The sequence below is a fragment of the Zingiber officinale genome, chromosome 7A, assembly GCF_018446385.1.
Source record: "Zingiber officinale cultivar Zhangliang chromosome 7A, Zo_v1.1, whole genome shotgun sequence".
Taxonomy (NCBI): Eukaryota; Viridiplantae; Streptophyta; class Magnoliopsida; order Zingiberales; family Zingiberaceae; genus Zingiber; species Zingiber officinale.
This window is the reverse complement of record NC_055998.1, coordinates 80126143-80135711: the sequence shown is the minus strand read 5'-3', so window position 1 is coordinate 80135711 and position 9569 is coordinate 80126143. Positions and strand designations below refer to the sequence as shown.

Below are 9569 nucleotides of genomic sequence, written 5' to 3'. Positions count from 1 at the left end.
GTTTAAAGCCCAGATTTATAGCGATGCACTGACATAAGTATCTGAAATCTTAGGTTAAGTCCTAAGCATCCCGCCCAATCTAAGTTTTACAAGCAAGGGATCCTACTGTGCTTGTGAGATGTTGGCTCCTAAAACTATAGAATCATGCAATTCTAGGGGAAAAACTTAGGCTACTCCAGAAAGATAAAAATATTTTAAAAGAATTTTGGAAAACAAAATTTTGAAGGGGGAAAGTTTACAAATTAATTTTGAAAAATTACTAAGTAATATTTTTCAAAAACATGTTAAGAAGCCTACTCTATAAATGACATGGAAAGAGTAACTAAAAAGAAACTGAAGAAAGATAATTACCACAAAGCGTACATAGTCATAATGCAAGGTATCTCAAAAGTACAAGTCAAAAATAAAAGTGCCAGAGGTCACTCATCCGCATCCACATCATTAGCTTGAAAATAATCAAACATCCTCCTCTACTCCCTCTCTAAAGCATCAGTACGGTCTGCCATCTCCTGACGAAAGTCTGCAATCTGTCCTTAGAGATGTAGAAAATGGGGATAATGGGAACTTGCCCACGTTCCCCACTACTTTTAATGGAAAAATCCATTATACCCCTGGGTTATTTCCCTTTATAAAGGGTGTGTCCAAGGATCATTCGGCAATCTTGAGGAGAGATAAGTAAGAGAGAAGGAGAACATCTGAGGCGGTGGGATTTGATTTGTGGAATTGCGGAGAGCCATTCGATCCTATTATCGTTCTTCCAATAGCGACTCTTGCTAACGTCGATTGTAGATCTACGGGAGATCGCTGTAAGCATTTTTTGTTTATCGCTTTAATTTTAATTCATGCATTTAGAATTATCAATAGTGGTATCAGAGTGGTGTTAATTCTAAATGCATGATAAATCCCTAAATCCTTACCTCTTCGTTGAATCAAAATTATGGCTTGGTTTTGTTCGTTTTTGCTGGGTGAAATCACGACTGAGTCATGATCAGCGATTATTATCGCTGCCCTGAACGGAGTTTGCCTCCATCTAGTTTTTCCATAGCCGAGTAAGAGATTGTGATTGTGTCGCGATCTGCCACAATCCCCAATAGCCGGCGCCGTAAAGCCTCGAGGGAACACTTACAGAGTTACTCTCCGATCGTGGTCGACAGAGTGCTCATGGCCACCTCTCATTGCAACCCGTGTTCGTCGCGGGTAAGATGGCGTGCACAGTGTACACGGCTTGCACAGCGTACACAGCGTGCACAATGTACACGGCATGCACAGCATACATGGTGTGCGCGGCGTGCGTGCAGGAGATCGTGGTGAAGAAAGTGGTGTCGGCAGCGAAAAACATGGAAGCAGAAACTGTAAATTAGGGTTCACAGCAGAAAATGATTTTTTTATTTTACTGCATGTGGTAAAGAATGACAGGGAATGCTTGGTTAAAAACATTTCATCTTTTTTGTAATTAAATTCGATGTATGCATAAATGAAATGTAATTTTATTTTGCCAATGCTCACTGTAGCATTAATTTTATTTGCATTTGTCTACATGCATTTAATATTAATGTTAATGTTTCATTATTTATATTTGCATGCATTAATTAATTGAAAATTGAGTTCAATTAATTCACCATTTATGAAAAATAAACTAGACCAATTTTGGTTCAATCAAAGCATTAGTTGGTTTGAATGCACCAATTTGATCTAAACCCAAATCAATTTGGGATGATTAATTGGACTTGGACCAAATTTAATCAAATGATTAGATTTGTTCTAATCAGTCAGAATTAAACTAATGGAGATTGGTTTGATCAAACAAACCTGAGTTTGATCAATAAGTCTGAAATTGATAGAAATGGACTTAGATCACACAGTAATAGAACATAGGTATAAAAATCTCTGTCCAATTAGATTAGTTCTAATTAAGGACAATGGACCGAGCTTAGGATCTGGATCTCTAATCAACCGAACCAATGTGTCAGACCAATTAGATCAGTTCTTCACTGACGGCGATTTCTGAGCTCCGGCGATCATCATCCGAGGGCACAAAAGCGGCAGCGGTGAAGAATGCTAGTGCTCAGATCTGGAATGAAGAACGAAAGCATCGGCGTCGCGACGGAGAAGAAGATGCACTGTAGCAAAATCGCAACCGAGCCCAAGCTTCACTGTAGCTTCTCACGCAATTTATATCCCTTTCAAATCTGATCGGACGGTCCAGATTGAGTTGGGCTGGATCAACGGTTGGAGCATCACGGATCTGCTTCAAAACTTCCGAATCTTCATCAATGGACTGGATCTGCTCCTCAATAGGTTGGATGGACCAGATTCTCAACGGATGGCTCAGATCTGTTTGATTGTAGATGAACGGTCCAAATAGCTCCAAGGTGTGATCGTCTCATTCAACCCTATATTTGAGCCCAAGTGTGATCCAATCTGATCGGGTCCATGACCCTTTTGATGCCTACAAAATCATAATCAATATTAGCATCAAATACCATGAAAATAGGCTAATTTACAATTAGGTTCAAATTCAAATGCAATTATGAAATATGATGTACAATGTGATATTAAGCTATGAAAAGATCATGAAAAATATACATTATGAATTAAAACAATATAGTAAAATCATGGTTATCAAATCCCCCACACTTAATCTTGGACGTCCCGTTCAAGTCAAGAAAGCTAAAAATCATCTCCACACAAATTTCCTAGCAATACTTAGAAGATTGTAAAAGGTAATTAAATAAGGTCATCTTAAATATCACAAACAATCACGAATACAATCCAAACAATAATCAATAGGTATGGTGGTTTCAATCCAATTGAAAAATTAAGAAAGATGCAATCTCACAGAGGGTTTACCTATTCTAGCTCTCACACTCAAAACATATATTAGTGGAGCTCACTCAATATCACTCACAATATTTCACTACCATAAGCTTCCTTATTTTCTAATTCTCCACCACAATAAACATAGCATACATGAATCAAAAGGATTTTATCAACAAAAATTGAGATGAAAGCAAGAAGAACAATTAAAGTGAATGAAATGGCAAAAGAAAAAGTATCAATAAAGAAAATGAGAGAATTAGAGTATTGGAGAATATACTTGATGAGTTACCCAATTTTGATGTGTAAAATATGAATATCATTTGTCATTACCAATTCAACATATCAAGCTAACATCTCTTTCAATTTAATTGCAAACATAGAATCTTGATACACTTTTGATGTACCATTTTTCCAAAAAAAAAAATCTTTGTTCACTGTTTTTCCATTTTTCCACTTAAATTTCAGCATTTAGAAGATTAACAATTTCACATCCCCTTATGGAAAAGAGCTCCCTTAGCCATTTGCATGTCACGTGGCACATCAAATTAATAAAAATCAGGAGCTCAAATAAACTAGATGAAACACGTGTAGTAAGGAGTCCCAAGTCGTATTTTTTTTCAAGGCTAACTAGTGAATGTGTGCATATCCTAGAATCGATTCAAATTGAGTCATCACATCCACAAGGTCAAACTAGCACTTCCATTTAACTTGCAATCCAAATTAAGTTCTTCTAACATGATCAAGAACAGATTCAAGTAAGGTTGATCTCCTCTAGACATTATTACCTTCATTTCCTTCTCATCAAATAAACATCAATTAAATTCAGATTTAAATGCCTCATTGAATCAATAGATCAAATATTATCTTTTCAATTCAAAATCACAGTAACATTAAACTCAAGTTCTCACTACACTTCTAGAGTCCGAAATAGCATCTAAGTCACAGACACAATCAACTTCACAATTAATTCAATCACCAAATCTCCAATTCTTTCCCTCAATCAACAAAGTGATACATAGGTAAACAATGAAGAACATCAAATGATACATTCGATATCTAAATTAATTCACAAGCACTGAGATCAAGAACCAAATCAACACTGATAAAGTAAAACCAAACTAGTATCTAAACAATCAAGGCAAAACACTAGCTAAACACTTGTTAGTAACTAAACATTAGCTAGGTTAAACTGAAATAAGGAATTCAAAATAGGAAATAGATTGCAGAGCTAAGTTAGCAGTTGAATTAGCATCTAAGTCACAGACACAATCAACTTCACAATTAATTCAATCACCAAATCTCCAATTCTTTCCCTCAATCAACAAAGTGATACATAGGTAAACAATGAAGAACATCAAATGATACATTCGACATCTAAATTAATTCACAAGCACTAAGATCAAGAACCAAATCAACACTGATAAAGTAAAACCAAACTAGTATCTAAACAATCAAGGCAAAACACTAGCTAAACACTTGTTAGTAACTAAACATTAGCTGGGTTAAACTGAAATAAGGAATTCAAAATAGGAAATAGATTGCAGAGCTAAGTTAGCAGTTGAATATGGATTTTGATTACAGGAATTAAACAAAATCAGAATTGCAACAAAAGATCAGAATTGAAATTGCAGGAAAGACAATTCAAACAAAACTAAATTGCAAAGAAAATAATCAGATCATTAGATCTGAGTAGGTTCAAGAACTAATCAAAAGAGCAGATAAAGAAAATTAAACCCTAACATTCCTCAACCCAAATCCTTGTCACAAACCTTCTTCACCCTGCTGTCACTACAGAACCATAGCAGAGAACGTCCATCTGGTAATCGGCTTTGAATCTTGAGCTATCAACTAATCCACCGGATGATCACAGCCTCAGAGAATGCCCATACAGCTCACACCCAAGTGGAATCCACATCGCACGAAGAAACAGAGCTGGAATCTAAAGATTTGCAAACTCCAATCGATTGATCAGATCGATCCCGGATTTGCTGATGGAATGGAGAACGCGAGTGTGATCAGAGCCTCAGAGAACTGCCCATACAACTCCGGTGATGAGGAAATCGCGGATCGGAGAACGCCCCTGCATCCGGATTGTGAAATGTCAGAGACTCAACTGCGCGGACTGGGAACGCCTGTTGCCGCTTCTGTGCCCTCGGATGATGATCGCCGAAGCTCAGAAATCGCCGCCAGTGAAGAATGCTAGTGCTCAGATCTGGAATGAAGAACAAGAGCATCAGCGTCGCGGCGGAGAAGAAGATGCACTATAGCAAAATCGCGACCGAGCCCAAGCTTCACTGTAGCTTCTCACGCAATTTATATCACTTTCCAATCTGATCGGACTGTCCAGATTGATTTGGGCTGGATCAACGGTTGGAGCATCTCGGATCTGCTTCAAAACTTTCGGATCTTCATCAATGGACTGGATCTGCTCCTCATTAGGTCGGATGGACCAGATTCCCAACGGATGGCTCAGATCTGTTTGATTGTAGATGAACGGTCCAAATAGCTCTAAGGTGTGATCGTCTCATTCAACCCTAGATTTGAGCCCAAGTGTGGTCCAATCTGATCGGGTCCATGACTTTTGATGCCTACAAAATCATAATCAATATTAGCATCAAATACCATGAAAATAGGCTAATTTGCAATTAGGTTCAAATTCAAATGCAATTATGAAATATGATGTACAATGTGATATTAAGCTATGAAAAGATCATGAAAAATATGCATTATGAATTAAAACAATATAGCAAAATCATGGTTATCAAATCCCCCACACTTAATCTTGGACATCCCGTTCAAGTCAAGAAAGCTAAAAATCATCTCCACACAAATTTCCTAGCAATACTTAGAAGATTGTAAAAGGTAATTAACTAAGGTCATCTTAAAGATCACAAACAATCACGAATACAATCCAAACAATAATCAGTAGGTATGGTGGTTTCAATCCAATTGAAAAATTAAGAAAGATGCAATCTCACAGAGGGTTTACCTATTCTAGCTCTCACACTCAAAACATATATTAGTGGAGCTCACGCAATGTCACTCACAACATTTCACTACCATAAGCTTGCTTATTTTCTAATTCTCCACCACTATAAACATAGCATACATGAATCAAAAGGATTTTATCAACAAAAATTGAGATGAAAGCAAGAAGAACAATTAAAGTGAATGAAATGGCAAAAGAAAAAGTATCAATAAAGAAAATGAGAGAATTAGAGTATTGGAGGAATATACTTGATGAGTTACCCAATTTTGATGTGTAAAAGATGAATACCATTTATCATTACCAATTCAACATATCAAGCTAACATCTCCTTCAATTTGATTGCAAACATAGAATCTTGATACTCTTTTGATGTGCTATTTTTCCAAAAAAAAATTCTTTGTTCACTGTTTTCCATTTTTCCACTTAAATTCCAGCATTTAGAAAATTAACAATTTCACATCCCCTTATGGAAAAGAGCTCCCTCCCCCACACTTAAAATTTGGACGACTCGGACAATACAACAAATCATGAATTTCCAATCATGATACTCTTCCAGACACATTACATGTATCCAAACTGCAGATATTTTACTTCTTTTTCTCTATTTTTGTCTTTGCAGATTCAAACATCATACTTTTGTATCCTGTCCCATAGCAATTCATTAAAATTCATTTCCCAATTAGTACAGAAATGCCACATAATTAATTAACAGAATTCTACATTTTCTGGATATCTTCACTCCACTCATTCCTATCTTAACAGCAACACATTGCTGGTTTTGAACAGTTTTGATAATATCTATAATGCAATTTATAATTGTAGTTTCAGAAATTTGATACTCTTCATTTAAGGAATTTGCTTGAATCATGAAGAATTAAGTATAACAAAGGGTATCAAACAGCTTTGGAATAATTAAAACTTCACTTCAACATTATACTGATAAGGACACAGAATTAAAACTGATTCCATCAAAAATAGCATCAATTATTGGCACAAAGCAGTTCTGGAATCCATTGGTTGAATTGTAGTCACTGCTTTTCTATACTGCAATTTTTTTCTTTGTCTTTCTTTCTTTACATATTTGAATTCATCATAACGGAGGCCACTTCCAGCTTTTCTTCTCAGTTCTAAAACTCCCCAGTTAGAAGTGTAGGAAAATCCTCTTAGATTAATATCACAGAAAATTGCAATCATTTAGTTGGAGCTCTTGAAATCCAACTCAAGCAATTAATTTTAGCTGTCGTTCCCAGATTTCAGTTTCACAATTCATAGCTTCACTTTTTTTTTCTTTCTTGTTGTATCCCATATTCAGTTACACACTTTCAGAATTCAGCTTTATGAACGTGCAGCAGAAGTATACTTTCAGCAGCTTGGTCCTTCTCTAAAATCATATTTCAAATCCGAACAGATTCTATGCCCCCCAACAACAGAAATGAACTCATGTATCATTCTTTCTAAATTCTGTATCTGCTGAGAGTGGCACAGATTCTGTAAATGAACAGATTTTAACAAAATAGCTTAAGTGATTTGTCATCTAAAATTCCATAATCTTCCCGTATTTGATTTAGCTTTGCAAATATTGTACTGCCCCTGAAGTTGTGCATTTCAATTTGATTGGTGGAAAAACAAATTAAGACTCATTGAACTCTTACAACAATCGTGATCACAGCATATCTTTTCAGCATGCCACAATTCAAAATTATGATTTCAGACTTAACTTCAATTTGTTTCAGAATTTAGAAGTCCAATTATCTTTGCCTTGAACCATGGAAATCTTTTATACATACTTATTCAGTATTGAATTAACAAATGCTCCAATTCAAAGTGTTGATGGTCATTCACTTCACCAAAAATTCCAAAGTGGTACATTAGATCTATGACAGTTTCTTCCTTTCTCTTTTACTTCATTTCTTTTCTGCTCTCAATTTACTGAACAGAATTGGACAGCTTGTAGTTACATCTTATATCTTGGAGAATTCTTGAACTATAAAGCAACTACAATGCTGATCAAAAATAGCATCAACAATTGGCACAAAGCATCCTACTGATTTCTTGCACTGCAGTGCAATTTGAGAATTCCAGATTTTACATCCTTAAAAATACATCCTCTATATCATGGTACAGTTCTGAAATTCCCTAGTAGAAGGGTAGGAGCATCCTCTCTAAGTGTTGGTATCAACGATTACAACTCATTTGACTGCAGCTCTTGAATTCCAACTTCAGCAACTTTAAGTTTCTCATTAGCTGCATAACTCTCCATCCAGTTAACTTCATTCCTCAAAAAATTGACTCCAACAGTAGCCCTTTGACATAACATCCAAACGCACAAAATATTGGCACTAAAAAGGACATAATTTCAGCATTTCAGAAAATGAACAGCTCTTAACAAAATTCCCCTTGACAAATTCAGCATGTAAGCTTTAAGGATTCAATTTCTGATTCTGATTCCTAAATGTTGCAAATTTTTAACCTTGAAGAGCTTAAAAGGGAGACAACGCCAAATGTCAACAAGAGAAAAGCAACTTCACTTGAACTTTTTATTAATAAGGAATCTACATAAAGAATTTGGTAAGCTACAGATCTATGTTAATGCTCAATTACAGGGACTGCTCTACTGTTGATCAACACTTGATCTTGTTTTGATACTAGCTTAGGACCCATCTTACAATTTACTACACTGAAAATACAGATTGAGGTAGCAGCAATACAACCTTCATCTTGCTGATAGACCTTGAGTTAAATTTTTCTAATTTTTTATATCAAATTCTGTATTTCTAAATTTCCAGCTTCTCTGAATTTCCCAGCACTCATCACATTCAACCATGCTAAAATCCACTTTTGAGTTTAACAATAACCAGGAAACAGTACAGAAAGTTGGCACATAACTAGTCCAAATTGATATACAACTGCTACCCTTTACAGAAACACAGCAATAGCAATATCAGAAATCAGATTGTCTATGTTGTTGTCACTGAAACAAAAGGGACCAATGCTGTGGAGATTGATACAAAACTGGCACACTCAAATAAGAAAGTCGCAGTTCCTAATCTGTTGCTCTTGCTTCAAAATTCCAGTAACAAATTGCAGAAATCAGCTTTCTACTTCCAACAACATCTGAAATCAGCAACTTAGAGCATCAGCTTAAATTCTCTTTTAGGTTTATGGTTACTCCACACCAACTAAGAGTGATGTAACTTCCAACAAATGCAGAATTACAACAGAAACTTTCTACTGCTGGACTAAATTTCAGAAATCATTTCTGGGAATACAGCAACATCAATTGACTTTGTATCAACTTTGCATTGTTTAGCCACCAAAAATCTTGATACTCCTTCATCTTACTTCTTAAGATCTCTATCAATGCATACTTGAAAGAATTCCAAGTTTCATCAACTCTAGCTCCTTAAAATTCATTTCCAAATGGGTACAGAAATGCTTCATTCCCTATTCTGCAGAATTCTATACTCTGAATTTCTACTCTTTATTCATTTATGTTTTTGTAGCAGTCTATTCCCAGCTTAAGTAATTTCCAGCTTCAGCACTTTCATTTCTTGTATCCCCAAAGTTTTACACCAAAAGACTTGCTCCGGACCAGCCATAGGTTAAAAATATCCACTTCTTTAACTAATAGTTCTAATCAGCAACAGGATTAGCAATTGACACATGAAGTACATCCACTCCAGCAACTTGATTTAGTTTCAATTCCAGATTTCAGAATTAATACTAGTTTCCTGATTCATGTCCTTAAGTTTTAGCCTTG

General features: G+C 35.7%; 1 protein-coding gene across 1 annotated transcript in view; it reads right to left on the bottom strand.

The window, feature by feature from the left end:
- Positions 1-1834: 1834 nt before the first annotated feature.
- LOC122001618 (receptor-like protein EIX1) overlaps positions 1835-9569 on the bottom strand; it is a 31952-nt gene continuing 24217 nt past the window's right edge. Inside the window, exon 4 of the mRNA XM_042556467.1 lies at positions 1835-2449. The gene's annotated coding sequence lies outside the window, so the exon portion shown is untranslated. The remainder of the gene's footprint in view (positions 2450-9569) is intronic.